Consider the following 12,404-nt stretch of genomic DNA (forward strand, 5'->3'; position numbering starts at 1 on the left):
AGTAATGACTATTCCCCATATAATTAAACCATTTTGTTTATTTAGTTTAGTTGTTTAGTTATGTAAAATGGTCACACTTTGTTTTGCTCAAAAAAAATCTATACACAAATGCAGGAAAATAATATATTTCAGGAGGCAAAAAAAAATGTCAACAATTCCCAAGATTTGTAAAAAGCAACTCTTAAATAGATTTATTGATTGTTGACCAAATGAAATCACTGTGAAAACTGCACTGACTTTATTAAGGATCAAAAATCCTTGACATAGTTTTGAACTCATATCTTAATTATGAGTTGCATACAATAAGGAATTCCAAGTATACTGAGAAAGCTCAAACATTTGATGTCAACATGGATAATTACTTCTATGCTTCCAACAAAATAATGTCAAAAACAATTGATTAAAATTTTGGCAACTTTCAAGAACGCAGTTTGAAGCCTATGATGTTCTACCCACTTTATTTCTATGAACAACATACCCGAATAAAAGTGTGACTAAAAGTCAAAGAGGAAATCATATCAAATCATCATATAAATTACTTGATGTATGTGAATGATATCAGATTATATGACTTTACTGAGGAAAAAAAAAAGATCTATTTCATTTCATGTAAACTTGATTAAGTAACAATAAAATATCATTTGGACATAATAAGTAATGTTTGGGGGGTCAGCTAGAGAGTAGAGTAGGTAGAACACTGGCCCTGAAGTCTGGAGGACCTGACTTCAGATCCAATCTCAAATATTTGACATTTACTAGTTGTGTGACCCTGGGCAAGTCACTTAATCCCAGTTGCCTTCAGATGGAGGGAAGTAATGTTTACGAAGAAAGAAAAAGAGACTAAAGGACTCAGACCTTTTTATTTTTTAACCTCAATTTGACCCAAAGGTTAAATTAAAAAAAATAAATGAAGGCGGTACTTAAAAATAATATTGTCTACTCCTTGCAAGGAATTTTACAAGAATCAGTACTTACTGGGAAGAACACAGATCAATTAACATTTGCTATAAATCATGTTAACTTTTTTGTTGTTCAATCCTTTTACATTCATGTCTGATTCTTATGATAAATATGGGGTGGGGGGGGCAAAAATACTGGAGTATTTTGCTATTTTCTTCTCCAGCTTTTTTTTTTACAGATAAGGCAAACAGGGTTAAGTTACTGGTCCAGGTTTACACAGCTATTGTTTAAGTACAGGTTTGAACTTGGGTCCTTTTGACTCCAATCTTGTATTCTATCCATTGTGCCACCAATAGCTGCTTGTACTTTGTGCCACCAATAGCTGCTTGTACTTTCGACTAATAAAAAGAACAATGTGATTTGGAAGTTATAAAAACAAAAACTCACGCAATTTTAATGAAGCCCAGAGGTCATCATTTCAACATAACTAGAGGAAGATTCATATATAACTTAGGTAAAAGGAGTGTGAGGATTGATGGATATTCTCAGAACACAATAAATAGGTTATATTTTTAAAAAATATGTTTGGAAGAAACAAGTCTCACTTAACAAAGAATAAAAAGATATATACCATTGGATTTGTCAAATATAAAAAAAGTTATTTCTCTTTGGATTGAACCTATAAAATCTAATGTGAAACAATAAAATGAAAAGATGATAGAACCGAAAATATCCTTGAGAATTCAAGAGACATTCCCTTGAAATGAGAAAACCATTATAAACAGAACTATTGCTCATAATCAACTAATTATGACACAAATCTGCAAATATTTAAGAAAAATGGTTTTAATCAATGTTGTTATAATAAACGTATAATTTCCAAACTACATAGAATGGAAATATTTCAAAATATAGCATCCTAATTTATGAAATTAAAATAATGTGACAACAGAATGAGAAATATACCATCCCTGTAATTCTCCTTTCTGCTAATTAAGTTTCCAAAGATAAGCTTGCTTTCAGATATTCTTATTCAATAAAAAAAGTGATTATTTTCTCAGGTAATCAGGAGCAATATGTATAGAACACTGTCCCTTTAATCACATGACCAAAGTATTAATCTGGTCCCTGACATTTGTTAGTTATGTGACCTTAAAGAAATCACTTAAACCATGTTTATATGCAATTATAAAATAAAAGGTATTATTTATAGTTTGCTCCTCCCAGGGTTGTTATGAGGATCAAATGAAATAATATTTGTAAAATGCTTAGCACCATGTCTCACATATAGCAGTGGCTATATAAACATCCTAATAATAATAATATTTATTATTATTATTTGTTGCTGCTTTTATCATCATGTCTGACTCTGTGACCCCCATGGACTATGTATGCAGAAAAACTTATTAACTAGGCTATTCTTGATTGTAAATCCTCCATCAATTTCGTGGCACTACCCTTCATTGTGGTCACTTCAGAAAAAAAAAAAAAAAAAAAACTTGTATCTAGCTCCAATTTCAATGATAGCCTTATTTGCCATCCTTATTTTATTTAGGCTTGCTATTTGGATGTGAAACCTTGCAATAAGAATTGTTCATCTTTCAGGTCCACTGGCTTTCATGCTGTCCAAAAGCATATACACACGTTCCATGTACCAATGGTTTATGGAATCATCTTTTCAAAAGTTTTCAAATTTTTTATTTTTGTGTGATTTGACTGCAAGATGGGATTCCCACTTGCCATCTAAGCAGAACATAGTTGGGTGAAGCAAACAATTTTTAGAACACTTTTTCTGGCCCCTTCCTCACACCAAGAGGCATTCTATATAGTCCTAAAAAACAGACATTCAGGGGGCAGTTGAAAACCACTGTTGCTACAATATAGTGAGAAGATGACCCTAGGGTTCAGGTCATCTGATTATAGGGTTGTGACCCCAGCTACCAGTGTATTGAACTTGTTTCTTCATCACTTACCTAACCCAATAGGACTTTGAGGTAGGTTAAAAAATAAAAATGGGTGGTATCTTTTGATTCATGCAAAGTTGATTTATGTTGACCTTACTCTTTTTTTTTTTTTTTTCAGAGACAATTGGGGTTAAGTGACTTGCCCAGGGTCATATAGCTAGGAAGTATTAAGTATCTGAGGCCAGATTTGAACTCAAGTTCTTCTGACTTTAGGGTTGGTGCTCTATCCACTGAGCCACCTCACTTTTTCTTCCAGAGGTCGTCAAAGTCTAGTGTCAAAGCAAAATCAAGATGACTGACTCATTTGGGATGCAGAAGAAGACATACTATCTTTGATATCTGATCAAACTTTAAGCACTCCACAATACCTGTTTCAGTTATGTTTATGGCTGTTGGAAATAATTGTTCTTGTCCACCCTATGAAATTCTTCACAAGGTTGTGGTAAACAACCCCCTGACTCTCCAAGAATGTGAGACCCTTTGATTAACCCTAAACCTGGTTTAGCCTGTCTGCTGAATTAGTTTACTGGCATTCGACTATTGAGTATGCTACAGCTTCTTGGAGGTGAGAATTAGAAAAATCAGGTGAATACCAGAGGTAGAAAGCAGCTCTGGAAAAAATTTGGCAGTTTCAGCCCAAAGGTATTGGTCTTCCCTGAAAATATCTGACACTCCATGCCTGCAAATATTGAGCAATTCAAATTTCAATATACAACTGCAGACTTTTCTTCTATTTGAGGCTTTAACAATACAAAAATAAAGGAAAGAGTTGTAGACAAGCAGTATATCCTTGACTTATCATATAAGGAAAAACAAATCAAGTGTTTTTTTTTAAAAAAAAAAGCTCTTTACTGGGAAACCAAATCTTTGCAGAAGAGAAAATCTTAGGATATAAATGCATAATTATTATAGGTAGTAATGAGATCAATATAGAATTTTGTCATTTTAGGATGATTCATTTGTCCCTATTTCTTCCAGAATCATGTATAAAATCCTCTATTTAGTTTTAATGCCCTTTATCACCTGAACTCTCTCACCATAAACTTTGCAATCTAATAACCCTGGCCTTCTTGTTTTATCCCAGACAAAACATAACTGACTATCTTGACTCTAGGTGTTTTTGCTGACTGCCTCCATTAATGGAACTCTCTCTCTCCTCAAATCTGTCTCCTGGTTCCCCTCAAGTTTTAGCTAAAGTCCCTCGTTCTTCAGCTAGTTCTTTCTGGCTTTCCTTGACCTTGATATCTGTCATCTGAGATTACCCTCAATTTATCTTTTATATGTCTTGTTTCTACATCATTGTTACCATGTTCCTCCTCCAATAGACTCTGAACTCCTTGAGAATAGGAACTACATCATTTGTGAGGGTTTTTTTTTTTTAAGTTTTATTACTTTCTGTGTCCATACTTTGAAAAGTACCTGGCACAAAGTGCTTTAATAAATGCTTATGGACTGTTTTATAATTTAGCTTCTGTGATTCTTAGTATCACCATTATCTCCATTGCTATCATTATCCTAACAGATTTCATTTTCTAGTTTTCTTCAGTTACAACGAGTCAAATATTAAACTTTGTACCTTGGAGTTTTAGATCTCAGTGGCAATTGCTTTAAAATGTTAAAAAATTTAGCTGATTAAACAGCACAAATCCCTGATCATTTCCCAATGAAGAAACAGTTCTGACCTTCTCGAAATCTTCCAATGTTTTGTGGTTGGAATTATGAAGGTAGTGCTGACAATGCAAATGGGGGCAAGAACAATCACATTGAAGCTGAGAAGAGGGAACAACTATTGGCTAAGCTTTTATCCCTAGTGGGAATTCTCTGTGAACTGAAGGTAAGAGTTCCAAATCTATTGTTCATATGTGATAATCTGTTGGGAATTATATATATAACACATGGAATTCAAAATGTAAAAACTATTGCAATTTAGTTCAGCATTTTAAATTCAGTTATGCATCTCATAAGTCTCTTTGAAAATGTGTGTGTAAAAAATACATATATACACACATGCAAATATATTATATATGCATATACATTAATGCATATATGTATGTGTTTGCATGTATGATATATAAATATTAGACCTGAAAGGTACTTTAATTAATATCTAGAGCAGCATCATATATATATATATATATGAGGAAATTAAGGCTGATATAAATAAATTGATTTGCCCAAAGTCAAAAATTTAGTTAGTAGCAGAACTAGGACTATAGCTTTCCTGGCTCCATTTAATCATATGTATCTCTGATTCATACTATATTGTTTTGCTTTTTCTGAAATATTTTACTTTTCATGAAATTTTCCTAGGAAATTTCCCCTTGGTATTATTTATTAGAAACAATCATATGAAGAAATATTGTTTCTAATCCCTTAAAACATGAATAGGGATTGGACCTGTAATTTTGTTGAGGAATTCCCTCTACCAATTCAGTTGGATAGATTTTCTCTTACTTATGATATCAGAGAGTTGCCTAGAGCCCTTATAGATTAAAAGACTTGCCTAAGGTCATACAACTAGCATGTGTTTTAAGTGAAACTTAAACCAAAGTTCTCCATACTAAATGGAGAACTCTCCCCTTCAACATTTTTCTTTTAAAATACAAATAATGTCTACAGAATATATATCATATATTCACTAATGAAGAAGTAAAAGTGGGAGAAAAGGAATGACTCACAGAAAAGTCAAAGGTATTAGTAGGAATAAATTTGCTGCAGAAACTCTTTAATGCAGAAGCAGGAGTATCTACCTCAAGCAGCCAGATGTTACAAAGGATAGAAAGATAGGCCTGGAGTAAGGAAGTCCTGAGTTTAAATATGGCCTTAGATTCTAGGTGTATTAACCTGGGCAAATCATTTACTTTATTTGCCTTAGTTTCCTTATTTGAAAAATAAATTGAAGAAGGAAATGATAAAGCACTCCAGGATATTTTTGAAGAAAAATTCAAATGGTGTCACATAGTCGGACCCAATTTAAAAAATGACTTAATGTGGTTTTTAAAGAAATAAAATCTGCATTTTTGGAGTGTTTTAACATTTATAAAATATTGTTTTCATCCTTTTAAATCTAACAACAATACTATGAAGAATTAAGGAGAGATGTTATTGTGACTGTCCTACAAATGAGAAAACTGAAGCTCTGGAAAGTTAAATGACTTCTCAAAGCCATACTAGCTCACAAATGGCAAAAATAATATAAAAATGTGGTCTTCTGGATCCAAATAAATCTTATGCAATTCTTATCATTTTATTTTTGAGAAATATTTTTAATTGTTAGAGCAAATACCCTGGGCCACTTTTATTATTGTTGTTTGGTCATTTCAGTCACATCTGAGAACAGACTCAAGAATATCAGTCTTCTTGACTTCAATCCCAGCACTGTTACCATTGAACCACCTAGCTCCTGCCAAAGAGGATTATTGTAAACAGAGATTTCTGCTGTTAGTAGCAGAGTAGAGGGTTTGTGGGATCCCCTTTTGGTCAGAAGCACATGTCCTTTGTGAAAGAATTCATGAACCCGAAATCTGTTTGGGGCAAAGGGAAGTTTTATTGGCACTGAGAAGTCAGCTTTGCTAGGAGACTGATTTCCTCAGTGGCAGAGAAATAACAATAGGTTTTTCACTGAGAAGAGGGTCTCTTCAAAGCCGGCAGGAGTCCTGACAGGCAGCTATGCCAAGAAGTTCTTTGATATGGAATAGTCCTGCTTTGGACATTCTGCAAAAATGTGAGTTTTTAAATTGCCTTTTAAGAAACTGAGGCTCAGCTTTCAAGTTGAAAAGAAAACCAATGCCTAGATTTTATCAATATCTGAGCCAGATCTCCAATTGAATGAAAATCACTTTGAAGGCTTTTCTCCAGAATTTAAATAGGTATCCTGCTATCAATGGGTGGGGGAATGTGATTTGTCTTAAAAAAGGCCCTGCCTGGGAAATATGCTCTCTCATAGACTCTATGGAACCTGGGAGATCAGGAATCTCCCTTCTTTTACAGACCAAAAAAGGACATAATTTTAGAGTGATAATTTTACAGATTAAAGGGAACATGGTTTCACACACACACACACACACCCCCCTGTCAAGACAAAAAAAAAATACCCCACAATAAAATCATAAAGGGAAAAATATATAATATAAAATATGAAGTCAGTATTTAGATAAAATTCTCTCCTTCCTGTCTCCTAAGAGAGTCACAGCTCACTCACTAGTTGCAAATCCCCTTCTAAGATACCTGAAGCATGTCATATGCTTCTTTCACCGCACATAAAATTGCAGGCTTTTTTCATCTAAATATTTTTACTCAGATTCATTTTTGAAGCACTGATTAGAGCCAAGAACTGATTTTTAAAGGACTATAAAATCAATTGTTTAAAAGGATATCCCAAAAAGTAAGGGTGAAGGAAAGAAGAAAATGAATACAAGAGGCTCCATGCCCACTACATATTTGTTGTAGCCAAAAGAATCAACCAGTGCTAACAGATACTTTTGACAACAGGGAATTATTGAGTAATGTTACAATTGAGTACTTTGGGCTCTCTCTGCCTCCAAATGAAACACTGGGGCACAGGAATACAACTACAGGCTAATGAAGCAAACTGTGATCACCCTACCTTAAATTGCTGCTTAATTTACTCCCCTCTCCTAGAAAGCTTACCCTGAAGTCAAATGAAAACAAACACTGACAGGAAGAAGTTCACCAAATGTTTCCCCATCCTGATCCATTGTTTCCCACTTAGCTACTCTCAGCAGGTAAAAACCTACAATCCCTCTTGGCTGTTGTTTGACACCAATGATTTGCAGCAGGTCCTTCCCAGCAGCTGCTTTTATGACTCCATTCTGGAAATGTAAAAATTGGATAAATTATCTGAGAAGAGAAATAGAAGCACAGAACCCAGATTTTTCGGGGAACTTAGTCAGAAGGCCATTGACATTGGAAATAGGAGTCTTGGAAACATTGCTGAGCAATTTCCCTAATCTCTATGCCTCAATTTCCTCCTCCTCATTATAGCTATAATTGTATAGCATTATTTAACATTTGTAAAATTTGTAAAAACAAAGAAAAATCCCATTCTATTATCACAACAACTTTGATAGGAAAGGAAATTGTCATTTCAGAGATAAAGAAACTAAGAAAAAGAAGTATTAGATGACTTGCCCAATGGAAAATAGCTATTAAACTTCTATCAACTATATCATCAACCTACCAAAAACCATCATCAGGAAAGGAGATAATATTGTAGCAGTTTTCAGTTATGCCCAACTCTTCATTACCCCATTTGATTTTTTTTGGCAAATATAATGAAGTAGATACAGTTGTTTCTCCAGGTGATTTTACATATGAGGAAACTGAGGCAAACAACTTGCCCAGGCTCACACAGCTACCTAGCTTTCTGAAGTTGGATTTGAACTCAGCTCTTTCTGATTTGCTGGTATGCAAGCTATTATATATTATACCACCTAGCTGCCCCAGGGTAGTCTTTATGTTTCATCTATCTATCTATCTATCTATCTATCTTTATAGTCTTGTACAAACACATGCATCTACATCTGTACCTGCATCTGCATCCTTATACAATCTATGACTGTGATTGATATACATTTTGTAATCTTAAAACGCTATAAAAAGTTTTGTACTGTTGTTGTTATTTTTACTTGCAATTCACTTAACCTATCAATGTTCCACTCAACTAAGATTGTAAATTGCAGAGCAGCTTCCAAAATGCAAAAGTGGAACACATTTCCTCAATTAAATAAGAAATGAAGAAAAGTTTTGTTATTACTTTTAATGCTACTCTTCAATGATACCAAAAGAAAGGAGAATTATAAAGAGTTTAGAATTTTAATTTTTAAACTAGTATGGCCAGTTTGCTTATTACTTAATTTTAGAAGAGCTAGACTTTTTCTTTTTAATTTCAGAATGGTTTTTCCCTTGAATAAATGTAAACTCATTGAAGACAGGTAATATTCCATTTTTATACCAGTTGTATTTCATTCTGTTTTTCTTCAATACTTAGCAGATTGCCTAATATCGAGGAAGTGGACTGAAACTACGTAAGTCTATACCCTCTTTGAAATTTATAATTCTAGAATTGCCTGGAATATAGAGGTTAAATAGTTTGCTTGGTATTATACAGTTATAGAGTCATGATTTGAGCATTGTTTATCTTGACTTTGAGAATAGCTCTTTATGGAGTCCAAGATCCTTCTTATATGTCACATACTAGGCACTAAATAAACACTTGTTGATTGATTGCTTATACTTGGATAGATTGCTAATTAGGGAAAGAGGGAAATCTGAACTCAACAAATGTCTCTCATAAGAACTCCTAGGTATAGATTCTGGGCAAAACATTCAATCTCCTGGAACCTTACTTTCTTCATCTCTGAAATGGGGATCATTAATAAGGTTTCTAATATATAGGGATACTATTAAACTGGCTCAAATGAGATCATGGACTTAAAGAGCTTTGGAACTTTAAAGTACTTTGTAATTAATCCTTACCCTCAAATCAAATCAAATTTCACAATGAAGAATACTTCTCAGTGCTTTATATTATCAAGTAAGAATGGTTCTCAAAGTAAGAATAACTGCACAATAAAAGCAATTTAATAAATCTTTACATGTGAGAACAAGTATTAATATTAATTGTGTTTAGTTTTTAGAAGATTTAAGAGATTGATACTTGATATAAATTGTCAAATTTACAGGATATAATCAAGGTAATAAAAGCATGCTCTACCAGAAATAAATCTATATCAATGACCTTTTCTTACTGAAAGAATGTTAACTAAAACTGTCAGCTAAGGAGATTTAACTTGAATCTCAAAAGGTAGGATGAAAGGATTCTTTGCCAATTTGGTAGCTAAAAGTATCTTTGCTGGCTAAAGTAAGACAAGTCTTAAGAATACCTTGGATCAGCTCCCAAGCCTTCTTGCTCTCTCCTTCCCCCTCTTTCCTCTTTCTTTCTCCTGCTCCTTCCCTTCCTTCCCTTCTCCTTTCCCCTCTCCCTGTCCTTTCTATTCCCATCCTTCCCTCCATCTTCTCTCCTTCCTCTCTTCCCCAGCCTAGACAATGAAATGGTGAAGATGGCCAAAGGAGGCCATGGAGCAGACAACATGGAGCTGTGCAGGGACATGTTCTCCAAGATGGCCAAATATCTAATCAATGAGCTGACAGCAACCAGTAAAAAGTATACATTTCTGGAAAATATGAACAAAATGACCAGCTTGAAGAATCTAGAAATGAAAGAAACTAGCACAATTATAGAGGGAATAAAAATTCTTTATCACAAAGACTTTAACTCCATGAATGTTTCATAAGAGCTGAAAAGAGTGAGATGGAACTTATCAAACTTCTATACCTCAGGTCCATAAAAGGCAGTGATGCTTCTGGTCCAAGGAAAGTTACAGCTCAACCTTCAGGTGGATGTGGAACTTTGGCCACCCTTTGATGTCTTCCTAAAACTGTAGCACCTGGAACTCCACCTGATCATGTGTTTCATTCTGTGCCCTTGGGTCAAGGCTCATCAATCAGGATCAATCCTAGACAGAGCAGAATTAGATGACCTAACTCTGGGTTTCTTTTCTCCTCTTTGATTCTGCTCTGAATAGAGAAAATCTATCCAACTGAATTGGTAGAGGGAATTCCTCAACCCAAATTACAGGTCCAATCCCTAGCCCAGTTCTATTCATGTTTTAAGGGATTAGAAACAATATTTCTTCATATGATTGTTTCTGATAAATAATACCAGGGGGAAATTTCCTAGGAAAATTTCATGAAAAGTAAAATATTTCAGAAAAAGAAAAACACTATAGTATGAATCAGAGATACATATGATTAAATGGAGCCAGGAAAGCTATAGTCCTAGTTCTGCTACTAACTAAATTTTTGACTTTGGGCAAATCAATTTATTTATATCACTGAATGCACTCCCATCCCATAATAAACTGTTCTTGAACTTAACAAATGACTGTTTATGACCCGGCCCAAGAAAAGAATAGGTTGGATCTATGAGGGTTTTTTTTTATGTTTATTATATATGTAGCCACAATATATTGCTCTGTTACTGATAATACTGAGTTATAAACTTTTTATAACATAACCCTAATTAAGCAGAATGCTTGGAGAATTACATGCTCTTGGTAATTGAATTTTTCTGGTTAATCCAATCCAATTCAAAATGTATCAGATGCATTTCATTTTCACAAACTGTATTAGATAACCTAAACTAAGAATTAATCCCTTTAAGCAAAATGATTGATATCTAATTATGTTTTCAGAAACAGTTTCACAGACAAAATTCTCTTTTGATCTTTCTTTGAGATTCAGTGAAAAGACTATATTCTGCAAAAGGACTAGACTTGACAACTATTGAGAGTTTCTTCAATAAAATATTGGTTACTTAATAATCAATATTTTTGAACATATAAATACCTGAAATAGACAAAAATACAAAATGGGATCTTCCATTTCTATAGTTGTAGAAGGAAGGGAAAAACATAAGTATTTATCCTAGTCACTATGGCAAACAGTATAAAAATGCTATTTCAGTTGATTCTCACAACAATTCTTGTAAGCAATTGCTGTTATGACATCTATTTAATAGTTGAATAAACTGAGGCAGATAGAGTCTTCTCCAGGATCACATACTAGACCATTGTCTGATTCACATTTGAATTCAAGTCTTCCAGACCCCAGGTCCATTAATGTATCTACTATGCAACCTAGCTGTCTAAATTTGGCTCAGTGGAAGAAAAGAGTGGGAAAAAATTAAGAATCACAACAATAATTAAAAATAATTCCTATGTTTTGCTATTCTATATGCAATATTTTTCCCAGAAGCTAATGAATTAATATGTTATGAAAGAAAGTAACTATTTCTATATTTATATTCATGGTAACAAGTAGAACAGAAGACATATTGTAATTATATGGGAAATCATCTCAGATATTTTTGAAGAAGTGAAAAAGAAATTGACAGAATTATTTTATGCTTTGTCAAAATGGAATATGAACAGATATTTAGTAATTTTTCACTATGTACATAGAGGTTACTGTTCCAGAAATGGAGAATAAAAAAGATAGTAGGGTCATATACCCTGCTTTTGTCGTGCCATAGTTTCCTTTTATTGTCCTGACTCAGTTTCCCTAAATTGTTCTGCCTTCATCCCCCTGGTTGCATCCCCCTTTCCTGACTATTAGGAATTATATAACTTAGGGCTGGCTACTCTAGGGTCATAAACTGTAAATTTTTAATCAGGAGGACTCTTCTATTTCAGAAAGTTGGTTCCTAAGTCCTTCTAAGTTATCAATAATTTATGGTCCTCAACCCCCCAACCTATCAGAACCAGATTTATAGTCTGGTCATGCAAATTCCTGCTTGCCAATGCTCACTCTACCCAGGCACCCCTTCTGCCTTTGTACCCAGTAAAAACCATTGGAATATCACATTCCACACTGAATTCTTTGATATGAAAGTCCAATTTATCCCTGGAGGAAAAATAGATTCTGCTCTGCCCCCAGACAATCTCTCCCTCTCAGAAA

This window comes from Sarcophilus harrisii, chromosome 1, assembly GCF_902635505.1.
Source record: "Sarcophilus harrisii chromosome 1, mSarHar1.11, whole genome shotgun sequence".
NCBI lineage: Eukaryota > Metazoa > Chordata > Mammalia > Dasyuromorphia > Dasyuridae > Sarcophilus > Sarcophilus harrisii.